The sequence below is a fragment of the Anticarsia gemmatalis genome, chromosome 18, assembly GCF_050436995.1.
Source record: "Anticarsia gemmatalis isolate Benzon Research Colony breed Stoneville strain chromosome 18, ilAntGemm2 primary, whole genome shotgun sequence".
Taxonomy (NCBI): domain Eukaryota; kingdom Metazoa; phylum Arthropoda; class Insecta; order Lepidoptera; family Erebidae; genus Anticarsia; species Anticarsia gemmatalis.
Genome location: NC_134762.1, coordinates 3,548,772 through 3,565,702, shown reverse-complemented (window position 1 = coordinate 3,565,702; position 16,931 = coordinate 3,548,772). Strand labels below are relative to the sequence as shown.

Sequence of the window (16,931 nt, the reverse complement as noted above, 5' to 3'; positions counted from 1 at the left end):
AGAATCGCCACAACCGACGTCTTCTCTTTGGCTGCAGGGGGTTTCTCAATCACCTTCCAAACATCGTGCTCCTTCATGGACTCCAACTCCCGCTTCATCGCTGCTATCCACTCAAGGCTATCAGGTCTTCGAAGGACTTCTTTGTACGAACGTGGTTCTTCCTCTAACTTGCATGTACTGTTGTAGCAATATAGTCCACTTTGTGCGCTACGAAGCCTATTCCTCAGAGGATACCTAGGCTCTTCCTCGATATTCACACCTACTGTTCTGACTCTTGTATTACAATGTTCAGCATCAGATTCATTTGAATTCACAGGCTCCACAGATTCAACACAAGGATCTGTATCCACATCTGCTGAGTTTGAGCTCTCCTCCGCATCTTCAATACTGTCTGGGTCTGTCAGACGTGTTTCGTTCTCCACATGCCTCACGAAGTCTTCGAAAAAGTTTAAAGCTTGAGACTTCTCCCTGAGAAAGAAATTTATTTTATTTTTATTTTATTGTGGTGAACGAAGCAAACAGTATTATAACATTATGTAATAAAAACATTAAATTTTTAACACTGTCACCAATGAAGCTTCAAACAATGAATTGCACTCAGCGACAAAAAGTTAACAAAACGAATGTTAAACTAAGTTAAACAAAAAAAATGCGAGAGTAAGTTGCAAACATAACAAACATCATCTCACAGTTATTCTAGATACATGATTGTGTCAATACTTGTAGAAGTTATTCCGCACTGGTACGTAAAAGAGATTTGAATTTAGAAAAAGTTTCATGAAATATGTCAATATTATTAAACTTATTATTATAGCAGCTGCATGCTCTTATAATAAATCTATTTTTACCATATGAGGTTCTTGCAAAAGGAACGTCTAAAACTGAAGTACAGCGTGAAGTTGGTCGCCTACAACGTAAACCTATGTTAAATAAAAGATAAGAGGATTCAGTTAAGTTGTTTAAAACTTTGTATAGGAGAGTTATGTCATTGTGTAGACGGCGACGTTGTAGTGAAATTAAATTATTGGAATGAAAGTTAAAATTAGGATCATTGCAGTTTCTATATTCCAGATGTTTAACAAATTTATTCTGTATACACTCAATTCCATCGATATGAACATTGAAATGTGGATTCCAGACGGTAGATGCATATTCAAGGTGTGATCTTACATAACTATTGTATAGTATCATGTATGTATGTTTCTTTTTAAACTCTTTACCTTGTCTAAGAATAAATCCTAACATTTTGTAAGATTTAGTAATAATATGATTATAATGAGATCTAAAAGTTAGTTCACTATCGAGGATCACACCAAGGTCTCTTACCTCATTGATTCGTTTAAGATTAGTGTCAAAAAGTTTATAGTTAAAAATTATGGGGTTCTTTTTTCTTGTAAAACTGATTATATAACATTTATTAGTATTCATAACTAGACCATTTAATTTGCAATAATTACCGAGACTATACAAATCGTCTTGGAGAACTAGAGAGTCAGAGATGTCAGTTATTTTCCTGAAAATTTTAGTGTCATCGGCATAGAGTAGGCAACCAGAACTTTTAATGACATGAATAACATCATTAATAAAAATATTGAATAAAAGTGGCCCAAGATGTGAGCCCTGAGGCACACCGGAAGTGACGGGAGCAAAAGTGGACGTATAACCTTTAACAGTGACTGCCTGTGTTCTATTTCTAAGGTAAGATTGAAGCCACCTCAGAAGGTCTCCATGAATACCAATATTAGCTAACTTGGTTATGAGAATAGAATGGGAAATTTTATCGAACGCTTTGGAATAATCCGTATATACGACGTCAACCTGATAACCTTCATCCATTGTTTTAGTAACGAGATCGACTAATTCACATAAATTAGTCTCAGTAGACCTATTAGAAACAAAACCATGTTGATTTGGAATAATAAATTGTCTAACTTTAGGATAAACTGAATCATAAACAATCTTTTCTAAAAGTTTAGGAATGAGAGACAGCTTAGATATACCACGGTAGTTTGTGACGTCACACCTATCACCTCCTTTAAGTATAGGTACTACGTGACTCTTTTTCCAACGGATAGGCATTACTCCTTGTGTTAAAGATTGGTTAAAGATAATTGATAACGGAAGAGCTAACACTTTATGACAACTTCGTAGAAAGATGGGCGGTATACCGTCAGGCCCAGGTCCTTTCGAGCAGTCAAGTTTTTTTAAATATGTCTCAGTAAGTTGAACTGTAATATTAACTGAAGCTATGTCGACTAATTGATAACTATTACTAGAGGAAAAGTTAATGGCCATATCATTCGAAGGTTCAAAGACAGAGGTAAAATAGGTATTAAAAAGTTCTGCAATACCAGCACCATCAGTGGCGTTGACATCAGAGAGATATACAGAACTCGGGAATTCACTTGATTTCATTTTAGATTTAATGTAAGACCAGAAGTATTTTGAGTGAGTACTTATTCTATGTTCTGAGCTCTCAATAAATTGGTTATAGCACGTAGTTTGAACGTCTTTTTGTAGAGCACGAAGTTCGGAAAAATGGTCGTAGTCAGCCTGGCGGCCATAAACTTTCCATTTCTTATGGGCTTTTAGTTTTTGCTTGATAATTTGAATAAGTCCTTTAGAATACCAAGAAGGAGAACTATTACTGAATTAATAATGCTGTAAAATGTGTCAACTGATTTTGTATTGTCTGGCAAGTCTAATTCGTTGTGCCAATCAACATTTGATAAAACAGTATTTATAGAGTCATAATCAGCACTATGAAATCTACGAATAAAGCGAGGTGCAGGGGGCAGGCACAGGGTCTCGCCATTCACCGTACAATTAATATTCAAAGCGGGATGATGTTGTATATCTTCACCTGTCAACGGGTTCGAACAACGTTGAACATTACACGAGAAACTGGAAATAATTAGGTCCAAAAGTCTGTTATTATTATTGAGAATACCGTTAAACTGTTGTAAACCAGTAAAACATAAAAATGAATTTAAATTATACTCAAGATTACTAAAATTAGGATTTATAAGCGTTAAGCTATTGGAACCATCATGACTGTCTGACCAATGTCCATTACTAATATTAAAATCACCCAGCAACATACAATAGTCAGTTGTTTTATTTAAAACTATATTAGATATGTGCTCAAATAACGCCAATTGGCTATTTTGTTGTTCAACACTATGTGGAAAATAAGCACAGAATACCCTGAGATATTTTAACGTCGGCATTTTGGTCAGGACGATGCTAACGTGCACGCATTCAGCACCGGGCAGCGCGGGCGGCGCCGCGGCCGCGTCTCGCTCATCCACACACAGCGCGCGGCGCACCGCCACTAGCACGCCGCCGCCGCGGCCGCCGCCCGCGCGGTCAGCGCGGTACACCTCATATCTCGAGTCAAACAACTCACTATTAAAGAAACCCGGCAGTAACCATGTTTCAGTTAAACAAATAATGTCATAGTCATTTAACTGCACATTATTGAGAAAATCGTGTGTTTTTGTTCGTAATCCACGAACGTTTTGGTAGTAGATTTTAATATCCATAAGTAATGTAAAAAATAAGTGAATAAATCTTATTATATTTTCTAGCAAGCATAAAAGGATATGTAAGCTTACCAGATTTACAGTTAGGAACTAAAATTAACAAATAATAATTGATGATTTTAAACAACTTAACGTAAAGTAAAATTGTTATCTCAAACGCTGTACTTTGATGTGTAATTTTATAATTTAAGCGAAACCAACTGCTACAATAAGCAAAATTGTAATAAGCAAATATAGTCAAATGATTTGTTAACAAATTACAGTACGGAATAACTACTCTCGACATCGACAAAATAAAGAAAATATGTAATGTAATGCTGTTATAAAACTTGTAACATTTTATAAATTTTATACAGAATAAAATAAAAATAGAAACGTAACAGATAATCTCTTGCTCCGAGAATATTATAAAAAATAGTAAGTAAAAGTTAATAGTATCAAACGGACGAGACGAATAAGTACAAACCCCTATTTGATTTTTTTTAAACATTCTTCAGTATTTATATAAATAATAGGTGAATCAGGCTTTCGACGTACCATGATGGAACAGTTACGAACCCAGCACATTGAGTAGTTTTTCTCACGAGCCAACTCTTTAGCACGACGCAGCAGATATTTGTTATGACTTGTTAAGTGGTCGTTTGCAAATATTCTGTTACCAGTCTTATACCCCAGCTCCAGCGTGTTGAGATCTTTTTTCTTACGCAAAGACGACAGGAAATCGTCCTTTTTATATCTGGCTTGAAATTTCACGATAATCGGTTTTGGTTTCTTGTGATCATTTGGCGACTTAACCGCGACACGCGTAACGAAATCTATATCCGTAGAAGGGTTAATCTCAATGTTACATAACCGCGCCAGTTTGCTGATAATCTCGAGAAGATTTTCATCCTTACTTTCGGGGATGCCCACGATCTCAATATTGGAACGGCGAACCCACTGGTCCTTCCTATGGTTGTCCTCAATCATGTTTTTCAATTGTTTATTCAATTCTGTAGTCTCAGATTTCAGACTCTTACATTCGGCTTCCAGTGACGAGATTTTGCTACTTTGAGAAGTGATGGTTAATTTAACGTCTTCATATGTCTTATTAAACCAAGTCATAGACTCTTGAAGTGAAGAAACTTGTTGATGAAGAGATTTAAGTTCGTGCGTAATTAAATCACTGATTGTTGTTTTCATAGAAGATATAATAGCGTCAGTGATCTGTTGCTGCATAGACATAAGACATTCTTCGGTAACATATTGACTAGACGAGTTACCTGTTTGTCTTTTTCGAAGTGTAACGTTAGTTTCATTCTCTTTAGCATCGGTGGGGATGTTCGTTTTACGAGTAGATGTTTTGGAAGCGGAGGCCATTATACGTTATGTACGTAGGTAATATGTATAATTTTGCACTAGGTATTTCAAAAGAATTTGAAGATCTTCAAAATCCAAACTGCGAGTGAGTAAACATGCAAAATGGCGGGCAGTGAGCGGTCAGCTGTTGTTGTGTGCAAAGCGTGCGAGAACGAGATGCAAGGAGCCGTATGCGCAGGAGTGAGCGAGATGGCAACGCGATGCACTATGACCGGCTAAATGCAGAGCCCAATGCAGTCACAACCAAAATTTTACTGTGGTTAAAACTGTGTACACACCAAAACTATTGACTTTCAATGGCACCCAGAGTTCAATTTCACTAGTAATAGACACATTCACTATGCAGGAGTGTTAATTAGACACCAATTATAGTATTTTACCACGAATTAGAACACATAAAAACGGAGCGTACGAAAACGTGCAATTGTCGCAGAGTGACTAGTGAAATCGTCTACTAATACGAACATGTCACGAGCTCCACCATAAGAACGTTCCGACATGGGACCACACAAATCAGCATGTAATAAACTGAGTTTGTCTTTCCCTCGCCTTGCTTTACCCTTTGGAAAAGGTAACTTATGTGCTTTACCTCTTATACAAGCAGCACAAGGTTCCATTACACTTTTACCTCCAACCTCGATGTTAGGCAACTTCCGTAAATCATTCAAGTTAACATGCCCTAATCTACGATGCCAAAGTGCCAACGAGTCTTCAATTTGAACCGTAGCCAATGCACCATCTACAATAGCAAAACAATTATCCTACTTATAGATACCTGAGACTTCACTAGCAGTAACCACAAGTTTACTCGTTATCTCGCTTATCGATTGGTGAAACATCCTACAGCCATCAGAATCAAAAATAACTCTCCATCCATTCTGTACCAACTTAGATACCGACAAAAGATTAACTTTCAAGCCAGGCACAAAGGAACAATCTTTTACAGTTAACAAAACTCCTTTCACATTAACTATAATATCACCTTTGCCTTCACTTGACATTCTATCGTCATTTGCACACGTCACAACATTCTTATCAGTAACCTTAAAGTATCTCTAAACCACTGCTTCTGAAAACTCATGTGTGTCGAGGCTCCACTATCGAGATAAAACGTCGAGGGGCTGAAGGATTTGTGCACCGACAGTGAACACTTGAACAGCATAACGCAACTTTCTTCGACTTCGAGGAAACCGTTGGTAAGCGTGCACCACATCCTTGTCCAGCATTGGGCAATCGGACTTCTTATGACCTTTCTTTCCACATTAAAAGCACTTGAGCCTTAATACTGACTGTTGTTTCTTCACTACTAAAGCCGAGTTCGACGAGGAATCATTTGAAGAGCTCTGAGCGCTATCTTCTTGTAGAAGCTTTTGCCGAACATTTTGAGAAGTAATCTTCATTCCTGAATGCTCTAGTGCCATTTGTAATGGTCGGTAAACATCAGGCATACCTCGCAAAAGTACCACGGCAACCAAATCGTCATCGAAACTTTGATTGATTTCTTTACGCTTTTGAGCCTGACTCATGACAGCAGATCGATGGTTTTCCAGTTTCTTATCCAAGAGACAATTCATCAGAGTTATGCGCCTATTTATTCCCTTGTCTTCCAAAATTATTGTCAATGCATCCCACACTTCTTTTGCGTAAGTAAGATTTTGAACATACGGATACAGATGAGATTCTAAGTGAAGGCATATTAACCTATATGCTTCTTGATCCTTCTCGATCTCGGCTTCATCATCCTTCTTTGGAAGTGTTGATGTATACTTGAAACATTTTTCTCGAGCAACCATATTCAACAAGTACCTAATTATGATTGCTCAATATTATTACTATGTAATATTTTATATCTTTATGATGAAGAAAAGGGTTGCCTATTGTGAATTTAATAAAAAAAGTTTTTAAAATATTTCTTTTTATTTTATTATCAGCCTTTACCTCATGGCTCCCAGTATGAAAACACCGTAATTCAATATTATACTCAACGTAAAATGTAGTAAAAGGCAGTTACAATTTAGATCGTTGTTCAATCCCCCAAGTAAAGATCAGTAAGTACCACTTAGGTAAATGCTAGTCAGAATGTTTCCGATTTAAAACGACGGTTGTGACCAATGGTACATAAAATGAATATATTTTAACGTTTTTATTTTATTTTCTCATAAAAGACAACAAATAAAGACTTCGTGCAAAATTTCATAGCTCTGCGATTGATAGAACTTGAGATACAAGTGTTTGAAACTTCAAACAGCTCTCCTGTAAAATTTGCGTTTTGCAATTAGGTTATTGTACGTAGGGACCGTCGATATGTACATACATCTTCAAATACTTTCGCATTTACAGTATAAGTAGAAAGTGGGTTTATATTACTATTGGTTTCGTAATTTTCAAGATATTCTGTTTCACGGAAAATAAACTGAAATTCTCCCTCGTAAAATGAGGGATTTTAGGCCTTAAGTCTAGGCTGATCCCAGACAACACAATGTTTAGCCTTAATAGTTTTTTACCTACAAAAACAAAAACTACGAGTTTAATATTTTAATCGAAATCTACCAAACGGACTAAAAAATGCCACAATCTTTAGTGCTAACATCTATAATGATGTATCAAAATTTAATTTAAAATTTAGCATGTAATTTCAGCATTGCTTAGTGCCACATGATCCAATAAATTGACGGCCATTGTATGCAGATGCGCGCAGTTCATTTACTCACATCAACTTGCATAGTTCATGCTAATTTAAACAACTATTTTTTATTTGTGATCGATATTGTTTATATTTGAATATTTATTCAATATTATTGAAGGGTGGTTGGTTCAATACAATTTTATCATAAAATTCCCAAGCAAGTAGAGTTTTGGCATCAACGAAGAACATGTAAGTACGTAGTGTTTTAAAAAAAACGTAGGAATTTAAAATGAAAGGAAAATTTACTCTACAAACACTGCTTCATAAGGCATATATTCATCTTATATAACATATGTACTTATATTATTACTTAACAGGTTTATTTTGGGTTGATAGCTAATTTATTTTATTTTATTTGTGATTTTTGTACCACTAATAATATTAGTTAGAGATATTAGAGAGACCTTTCGTTACAGCCGAATACAGCCTGTAGAAGAATGGCAATTACCAAAAAGGGCTCTCATAAAACATTATTTCCTACTTTCTTTTATAACCTGTATAGGGTACACTCTCAGAAACTCTATATCATACCTACATATTTTACAAAATAAACACATAAAACCAAAAAACAAAACACAAATGCCTCGTATAATTTTATCACTAGAAATTAACATTTTTCTTCGGTCCCTTATGGTGTCGTAATAATAATTACACAGAGCTATTTGAACGAGGGTGGCTTCACTGGCATACAAATGACATAAATGACTTTAAGCCATATCGACACCATCGGCTGACCACGGCATAATGTCATGCTAATTAAGAAGTCTTATGTTATACGGCGGGTGTGTAAGTGCCCTAATTTTAGGGTAAAGAATGCTTATAATGAAGTAATGGTATAAAATAGGAATTCTTAAAACTCAAAATTCTTATATGTAACCACTACCTTCTTGTGTATTACCCATATTTACAAATAAATGCTATTCTATTCTATTCTATATAAGATCACTCATTTTGACCTGATCATCGAGGTCCTTACACTTGGCCTATGGTCATAGTCATACAATCATTCAAATGCCTGTATACTTATTACATGTAAACCAAACCAAGTCATGTTGATTCGTTGTTCGTTTGAACACATCGCAAGAAAACATGATAGATACTCCTATTCCTTGGCGTTACAACGAAATCATCACACATGTCTCTTTAAACATTCATTTAGGCAGCACCATACTGGTGGATCCAGTACATCGATATTATGATTATAATATATCTCGGGTAATTATCTCGAATGCAACAGAAATCACTCTGTCTATCTGTATATAAATCCGTATGAAAATTCATTAGTTTCTGTTTATCACAAACAAACAGGCAGCGAGGATATTATTTGACAATGTTAGTACGTTACGTAGAGGCTGCAATATCACATCCGACCTTTTAAAAGGTACCATGGACCACAATAGAAAAAGCACCTTTCGATTAAAATACTTGCAACCACAGCTGATGGACAAAACAGCTGTTTATCCCTTTTTGCTTCAATTCACGGTCTACTGATCCTACTGGATAACTGGACCAAGTCTTGTCAAGTCATCCTAACACTTTAAGGCAAGGATACACTTACACTTTCAAAATCACTTTCGAAAAAGATGATGGACAAAAAGTAGGAGGTTGTCGGTCAGTCACGACTATGCCTAATGTGTTGCTTAATGATCTAACATTAAAATATTTTTGAGAAATTTTGATACGATTTCACGCCCTTAATGCTTTGAGGGTGTCGTTTTGTTAGATAATGGGTGTAGTTCTAATAGTGAAAGAGAGGGCATTAAATTCTTTGTAAAATTTTGTCACGAGTTTACGCGTAATTTAAATTTGTATATGTGATTCCATGTTTATTTGTTTGTGGAGGTCCCACGAAAACGACTAATATTTTCTAGAAAATATGTCTTCAGAAATTACATATATTTATAGACCTATTTGCTTAAGTTCGTGATTTCCCTGATGCAGAGATTTCCGAGATAAAAAGTACTACATAATCTATCCATTTAGGTCAAGTTGAGCTTGACATTTGTTATAACGTAACAATTACTACATCTAAAATCTTATACTTGACTCAAAGAATAGAGTTAAAATTATGTGCTACATTTCTTAAAAACTTGATACGTGTTTTTTTTACGAAATAAAAGAACACATTCTCAGTGGAATCGACTAGACAATCCTTGCAAACTTCCCTCGCTTCATTCACATTCACATTGCATAACCAAAGAATATGTAAAAATAAATAAATAAAATATATAAAATAATGTTTATTTACCAGTCAAATTCCAATTCTTAAAAACTATACTAAACTAAAGTTACAATTATCTATTTATATTAATAATTCTAGTGACTTTTCCACTAGGCTGAGCCTGTCTCGGAAGAGTCAAATAGTAGCAGTATCCAGTTTTATGTCCCTGGTTCGATACAGTACAGAGAGTCTTATTAAAATAATAGTGTACACTAAATTGCAATAGTTCATTTGTCAATCAGCTGTAGATATGCTAAACATGCTCAATGCTCATAAACATGTTATGACTTCATTTAGATACAATTGCTATGTGTGTGGTCTCGTTTATAGGTCAACTCGGTTTGCGTTCAGTTATTTATTATGATTATTATTACGGACTATTGCTAGTGCTGATTTCATTCATGAACGTGTGTTTCTATGTTTTTTTTTATCTATTTGCGTTATATTATATTGTAAAAATTTGTACCAATTAAAAAACGGAAGGAGTCAATGATTCTTTTGCAATGAAACAAGGAGTGGTGTAGAAATGAGAGCAAGTCTTTCATCATTTCGGATCATCGACTACCCAACTTCAGGTAACAACTGCAATTTTCTAAAAAATAAGCCACGAAACTGTGGTTCACTTACTTCTACACTACTTCACTATAGGAGGAGTGAAACACAGTATTATCGGGATTGCTTCTTTAGACTTTGTTTAAAAAAGTCTAATCCGTACTGAAAGAGAGACGAGATAAAACTATAGAGGATCTCGGTAGATCGTGATCATCACATCCAAACCTAATAGTCCATAACCAAAATTAAAATGCAATATTTACCCACTAATTCAAAATTTACAAAACCCAATCAAAAATATAATAACAGTACACTTTCCAAAATGTCACCAATATCCTGAGCATCGGGGTGCGCATGCGCGGCGCGTGCTATTCATAATTAATTCAGCATTCGTACGCCAGGTGGCGTGGCAGATGGACGCATCATTTACATTTCTAGCGCAGCCGCTGATCGATGATAAAATGTGGTCAGAGGGCAGCTCTTGGTGATGTTATGGGCTTTTAAAAGAATATAATGTTTGATAATTGGGCCTTGCGGTACCGCTTGATAAAAGGTTAAGATTTTAGATGATTGCTTATGGATAGAGAAGTAATAGTAGACAACATTTGACGAAATTTTACTTTGGCAAAGGATTGTAAGGGTAGAGGTTTACTTCAGTTAGACTTTATAAACTGTGCCGCGAGTGAGAGGGAATAAAATGATCTACGAACCGGAAACGAATTCTTTATGAGTTGATTTTGCTGTCCAAATCAAATAATAATTGTGAGATGTTTTGATTTCTATGCATTTTTTGCATAAGACACTCTGTAGCTTTGCTCATTTCTTATTATTTGCAGCCTCATTATTCTTAGAAAATAATGCGAGTCCTTAATAGCCAGTTCCACTCTTACGAGGCAAATATCAGAATTGTAAAAAAAAATGGAATTCTGACAGTAATTTAGCAGATGAGTTGTCTGAGACTTATTCATAAGCTGTGGAACTCACCATTAGCCTCATAAAAAGCAAAATGTTTAGGCTTCTATTAATATGACTATAAAATCTATAGAGTTACTTAAGTCTGAAACAGTACATCACGATCTACGATGGTAATTAAGGAATCTATAATTATTATATTAAGATAAGGTCAATTATAATGATAGGGTCTGTTGGTCGCGGGGGTTACAAATTGGGGTGAAATATGATTGTCTTACTGATAGCGGTCTTAAGGTTACTTGGGGTTTATAGAGAATTTATGATTTTGGCGGTTAAAGCTTAAAATAGAACGTAACTGCCTCTGTGGCGGGGTAGGTAACTTATTCGACAGCTGTGATCGTGTGGTTTCGGGATCAAGTCCCGGGTTGGGCAAAGTCATTTAAACCATTTATTTTTGTTAGACATAAAGAAACATCACATAGTCCTATTGGTATTTTCTTATTTCCGTTAGAATATTTATCAAAATAAAGATTACGATCCTTTATTTGTATCGTAGTATCCGACGTTTCGACTGACTTACATCGGACTTGAAATGAAAGTCGGTTAAAACGTCTAGACGCCCGGTTTGCATTTTTGTGTAAAATCCGCGATTGTAAACATTTTGCCATATCTAATATAAAAAATTCTCGCGTCACAGTTTTCGTTGCCATACTCCTCCGAAACGGCTTGACCGATTTTGATGAAATTTTGATGTGAGCATATTGAGTAAGTCTGAGAATCGGTCAACATCTATTTTTCATGTCCCTAAGTGACCATTTTTTTTTATTTATATAGTAAAACAACGTTTGCTGGGTCAGCTAGTGTAGACTGTAAGCGGAAAAGACATTTGGGCTCAGCTTTTAAATATGCTTTTATTGTTGAAGCTCCTAAACCTTCGAAAGCATACGCCCATCTTTCTTCCGATTGCACAGAGATTACTTAACCTACTCACTTTTCAACAAAAAAGCCAAAGTCAGCTGATAAATTACATGTTTCCATGCAACTTTTTAAAACCTAGCACCCTTTCGTAAATGTCCGTTTGTTCGGTAATAAATAACCATTAATGATATAAGTGTACATCTTGAGGGGTAAGTCACAGTCCAGGTGGAGGGTTAATTGGAAAAAAGCCAATTTACTACCCCTCAGCCGTCTTGAAGAAATGTAATGAAGACACGACCTATATGTAGAGTTATGAACACTGTAGAATAACCAAGTAGCTTGAGTTTTAATAAAAGTTTTGTATTATTTTCTTTCAAAGACTGGTCGCTGTAAATTTTGATGGTCATTTTGTTTGAGTATTTCAAAAGTTTAAATATAATTTATTTACGAAACAACAGCAATATCACCAATAATCTGTGATAATATGAAAAAACAATGTTATAGTAAAAATATAAAACAAAAATAAATACTATATTTAGAATCTACAAATCAACGACTAGGACATCTCGTCTTAGACTATCAAATAATATCATTTCACATCATCCTTGGATCATTGCTAATAATTGTGCAAGCGAGTAACTTGTATACATAATTTTCATTTGTCATTTGTATGTGTCTCCATCAAAAGCATTACTTCGAAATGTTGTCAATTTGCCTGTAGAAACAGCGTACAACTAGGCTACTCTAAACCTTCTAAGCCCTAGTACCAGATGTAAACTGACCAATATACTACATTTTACCGCCAGGTGGCGTTGAAGGCGCGGAGCGGGACGACCTTTGTCTTATGATTCACGATTATAAGGTTCGTTATAGGCACCGTGCAAGGGGTTATTTTGAACCCTTTTTATGGGTTATTCGCGTGTTTAGTGTTTTCTTTTTGAAGGCTTGTGGATGATCTAGGATCGAAGTTGTTTAAGCCGTCCGAATACTTTTTGACTTGACTTCCTTGCTGCATTTTACGGACGTAACCGTTTCACTAAGAAGATTTTAACTTTTACATTTGGTGGCACCAAAAAAGATTTTATCTCGCTAGTGGGATATTTTTTTAAATAATATTGCTATGTAGGTTACAGAATACTATTTGAAAACTCATGTTATCTTCTCTAGTTAAGTCCACAGACTTGTGTTAAGGCTAGCGCGGATTCATGACAGAAGTTTCACAAAGGAGATTGGAACCCACGTCCCCTTAATGATTAGCTCAGTACCGCTTGAAACGACGAAAAATCATAAAAAAAATTTAAGACAGAAATAACAAGTCCTAGTTTTACATTTCGTTCATAATTTCGCTTTCAATATGCACCTCGTTATATCCGTCATTACGTCCGTCACGATGTGAGACACCATGCGTACACGCATTGAGCGTTAAATATATGCAAACATCGCAAATTGATGGCACAGGGGGACTTATCGGTACTGTGTTACGATACTTATGAATAAACACAGCTTTTTACTAAAAGAAAGGATGTTTGAAACTACATTATAGTATAAAAGCAAATTAAAGTAATAACACTAGTCTTTCGAGACGCTAAAGCTATTGAGAAAGATTTCAATGATTATTACGATTAATTTTTAACTAGAGGTCGCCCGCGACTTCGTTCTTTCGTCCTTTCTTCCCGCGTGGAAACCCTTCCCGTGTAAATCCCGATCCCTCGGAAACTCTGAGATAAAAAGTAGCCTATGTGTTATTCTGGGTATTCAGATACATACCAAATTTTATCGTATCTAATCGGTTCAGTAATATTTGTGTGAAAGAGTAACAAACATCCATACATACTCACAAACTTTCGCATTTATAATATTTGTAGGATAGTAGGATTTACTTTGTTATTTTATTACAACAGGTAATACAGAATAAATAATACATAGTATAATACACGGCAGCGTAGAGGTGTAGGGGAGACTTGATTGATCGATGACAACGAAAGCGAATTATCTGTGCGTTATATTTTATTACCGAGAGTAATAAACTATTATTAGCGAAGCTTTTTGTGGTTATTACTTAGTGAGGCGAGGTTGAGAGTAAATTGACAATAACTTACATGGACACAGGTGCTAGTTTTTCTATGTATAAACGGGAATATGGCTACATTTTATAAGTAGTTTAGTTGAGTATTATTACCTATATTATATTGTTGAAGTAAATTTACTGCCTCTGTGTCGCGGTCGGTAGAGCAACCGACTACGAAACATGAAGTTCTATGTTCAATTCCCAGGTCGGACAAAGTGCTCACAGACTATTCACAATAGTAATCCGGAGTATGGTAACGTGTACAGTATATGGCAATGTCAGAGGGTCCTAACACCAACACCTTTATGTTAAATAAGCCCATATTATCACAATTGAAACTGTTAGTAGGATCGTTACCATACGCACTTTTAACACCACTCAGATTCTTAATACACTGTATAAATTAAGGGTGATTAGCAAACCATAAGTACTTTCCAAATCAATTCACACCAAATCACTTTACAAAAATATGATACTCGAGTGTTCAAAAATGTGCTTTCTTTTGTAAATAAGTGAATATTACTATAATACTTACATTACTGTTTATATAAAGAGAGCGATTCTGAATGCGTCGTGGAGTGCCCTCCTGCGGCGAGAGTGAACAACTGGGGTCGATGCTCGGAGTACAGCGACATCTGTTGACGAATAGATGATACTTGAATATTTAAAAAGTTTAAGTGATTTTTTTTTGTGGTTATGAACACACTGACAAATATTCCACATCATCTGTTAAGGGCTTACTAAAATTTTTTGCTCATGCAAATTCGATACAAAAATAGCTAAATACTGAGTTTTTACTTTTTAAATATTCAAATCTATTTATGTACTTAAAGCTGTAGTATCCACATACTACGAAGCACTGATTACACACATTAATTTAAATGTTAATCCAACTAGGTTAGAGCTTTCAATTTTAACTCCAGTTTATCAATGAAAGTTTCACAATAAGATAAGATAGTAGACAAAGCTGAGCCCTCCAGTTGGTAGGCAGAAAGTGCAATAAATTTATAAACGAACCGAACGAATAGTAAAAAGATTATAATTTGAAATGAATACGGATACCCCCTAAGTGAGTCATGACTCCTTTCCGTGACTCTTTTTAGAGTTACAGCTAGCTTCTGGTAAAACTGGTAGATTTAGTTATTGTAACGACTATCATAAGTGTCAATATAATAATATGACCTAAAATTTTGGTCCTAAATGAATAAATGACTTGATTTTGATATATCTGGTACGAAATCCTGATAGAGATTTTACGTTTAATAATGCAAGAATAACATAAATCATGAATATAATAAATATTATGAAGCATAGACTAACTAAGAGTGCAGATGCATAATGCAAGCCATTGCAAGCTGCAGTCGTCAGACAATAGCCAATCAGGGGGCTCGCGCCGCGCATGCGCCATCACTCATCCACGCATTCCTAATACGAAATTTTAATATTAGTAACACCAGATGTTGCAATTTTATAGGAATTTTGCGATTTATTTTTAAAAGGCAAAGTTTTGGTTTCCTGCCCGCATGTTCAAGATAATGTTTTAACCGGCTTCAAGAAGAAGGAAATTATTATTCGACATTTCGTTTTGTTTACTTTAGTGCATTTGAATGTCTGAATTTCATAATTTTAAGACCGTAGCCAGATTTTTCATATCTTGTCTTTTACATTCAAAAGTTATTCATGCAAAACAGATAAGGTATGCGTTGTATCTAAAAACGGAAATAAGAAACTGGAAACTGAAATCTTTCATTTATTACCTTATGCTTAGTGGTTGCTAAGAATGTTTAATTTTACAGTCATTAAATCTGTTCAATTTTATTCTCATAATCTTTCTAATAAAGCGACGAAACGCAACACCCAATTAAAACTACGATAACTATAACTAATTTAAAATTACGACTACATAATCAAATTGATGCACTTCCTCGACTCACGTTTTAAACTAATTCAGACTAAAAATATACGTACCGAAGACCGAGTTACAGCATTTCCAAATAATTATTAGATAGCATATGAGATGCATTTTTGACAGTTGTTTTTATACACTTTTACTTAATCTGGCATATTATTCCTAAACTGAGAAACTAGCCCTAAGTATATCAATGCACCTTCACAAAGTATAATATGATAGGACTCTCCATTTTTTTAATCGAATCTGTTCTCGTCCTAAATGTTTCGTAAACATAGTCACACTACCACAGGTCAGCAATTAAAGTGCCTTGTCTCTTCAAACAACACCTTCCATTTTCAAAATGTAAATTAACATGGCCGCTAATTTGACAATTGTTGCTTTACATTCACCTTTTCTTTAGCACGCGCCGTTATTTATTCAAAATGTAAACAATTGTCATAATAAACATATTGTTAGGCAAAATCAGGGTACGTTCAATATCTTCAATTATAAGCATTTCTTTTCTTATTATTCTAATCAGCAAGGCACAGGAAAATAATGGTTTCAAATTAAGAACCTGATTTTCGCGCGTAATGTCATTCTTGAAGGACTACTTTTTAATTTGTTTTTTTTTTATAGCTTATTGTTGATGTTGAACATTATGCCTATTTTAGAGTATAAGAATCGACTAATTATATTCTTTGGACATATTGACCTAGTTATTTGACAATACTTGTTTATTTTATTTTAAGTGGGATTTTTTGCATCTCGATACAATG

General features: G+C 35.0%; 1 long non-coding RNA gene across 1 annotated transcript; it reads right to left on the bottom strand.

The window, feature by feature from the left end:
• Positions 1-253: 253 nt before the first annotated feature.
• LOC142980404 (uncharacterized) lies at positions 254-16,419 on the bottom strand. The gene is made up of 3 exons (XR_012959882.1): positions 16,230-16,419; positions 14,797-14,896; positions 254-468 (listed from the first exon to the last, which is right to left on the bottom strand). It is a non-coding gene; the product is annotated as an uncharacterized LOC142980404 (long non-coding RNA).
• Positions 16,420-16,931: the final 512 nt, after the last annotated feature.